Here is a 1,767-nt window from a genome sequence, read left to right as displayed (position 1 = left end):
TGGTTTTCAGGAAATCCCATATCACTTTTATAGGCATGAACTTCAGCTTCTGACATGTAAATGCAGAGAATCATCACGTTCAAGGAAATTATTCAAGGCAGTTACTCGGGCCATGTCATTCTGCAAACATTTTTTCTCTCATTAGGAATTTTGTAGTACCAATGGAGTTTAAATATGAGAATTTCTTTTTGTACTTTTCTTGGGGCAAAGTAGAGAGATTGTTTTGGAATCTTGGAGCTGTGTCTACCAAAGGAGTGTACAAATTATGAGGAGTAGGGGGGAAATGTAGCATGATTATCTTGTGTGGGAATGCCAGAGGAGTTTAACAAAAACATTTCTAAGTTTTCTTCTGTTTTGATCTTATTATTGTTCTACTGAACTTTCGTGAAAGACCTTCCTGGGGCTAAACGTCAATAGCTTTTAGAGTTAAGTATCCTTAGTACACACGTTCTTATCTGTTTTGTCTAGACATCAGGGTTAAGGGAAGGGGGAACAACCACGTACAGATTGGCCGGAAGTATGTGGATGTAATGAGGGATGTTGTGTCCAAAGTGATGTCATGAAGGAGAAGAGGGCTGCCAGGTAGAAAGCTAACGTGACACAGACATAGGAGCCATATGTGCTGAGTGCCTTGAATCGGGCATCCCAGGATGGGAGATGGCAGACTGCTCAGAGGATTTGGATGTAGGAAAATTCAATTCCAGAAAGGTCAATGTATCCCACTGAGAAAGCAATGAAGCCGTAGATAACATTGACCCTAATATTGGCACAAGACAACTTTGCCTAGTCCACACATTTACAATAGGTATGGGGCATAATCTGGACACCACAATAAGGCAATCTCAGGATGAGAAATATGAAAGGAGTCGCAAACACCAAAGTCTTGACTATGATGACTATGCCCAGAATGGCTATCACCTTACTGGTGAGGATCATGCTATATCTCAGCGGATTGTAGATGGCAATATATCAATCTATGGCCATGACTGTTAACACCACAGTCTCCAGGCCAATGCATATGTGGATAGTGTACATCTGTATGATGGAAACACGAAACACAGTCTCCCTGAGATTGAACCAAAAATGGCCATTTCATTGGCTGTGGGAGATGGTGGTTGTGGACAGGCCAATGTCAGTGCAGGCCAACTTGGCCAGGAAGTAAAACATGGCGTTGGTGGAGGCTGTGTTCAGTATGGATCACAAATAGGGTAGTGATGTTCCCCAGGAGGGTTATTAGAGACACTTCAAAGAAGGGGAAGACGATCCAGATGTGCCCATTTTGAAGCCCTGCAATCTCCATCAGAAGGAAGGAAGATGGGTGGAACTGTGTATTGTTGGCATGCAGCATATTGGCTGGAATTGGTTATAGACACATTTCTTGCAGGAGTTTTCTTGTTTCCAGTTGGAGATCTTAACGTCTTTCATAACATGTTTCCTATTTTCTGGAGAAATAGAAAATCCATTCTTTAATTCCATAATACAGCAGAGGAGACCTAGAAAGGGAACATGAGGCACAGTTAAAGAGAAATTCTCACTTCAGTATATGTGCCCAACCTACATAGAAAATCATGCAGAAAATTACCAAGTAGAGCAATCCTGCTCTTCTCATTTCTTTCTTCCATTCAGTCTATAAAGAAGATCCTGCATATGACATTAAATTAGCAAATATTTATTGTTAATTACATCCGTATATTAGGATGGACAGCATAAACAGGATGCTCTGTGTGTGTGTGTGTGTGTGTGTAAAATATCACTGGAGTGGGATTT

General features: G+C 41.1%; 1 pseudogene; it reads right to left on the bottom strand.

Moving 5' to 3' along the window:
- Positions 1-363: 363 nt before the first annotated feature.
- LOC123278685 (olfactory receptor 52E5-like) lies at positions 364-1,348 on the bottom strand (annotated as a pseudogene).
- Positions 1,349-1,767: the final 419 nt, after the last annotated feature.

The sequence above is a fragment of the Equus asinus genome, chromosome 20, assembly GCF_041296235.1.
Source record: "Equus asinus isolate D_3611 breed Donkey chromosome 20, EquAss-T2T_v2, whole genome shotgun sequence".
In the NCBI taxonomy this organism is placed as follows: domain Eukaryota; kingdom Metazoa; phylum Chordata; class Mammalia; order Perissodactyla; family Equidae; genus Equus; species Equus asinus.
The sequence above is the reverse complement of the archived record's forward strand: the minus strand, read 5'-3'. Positions and strand labels throughout refer to the sequence as shown.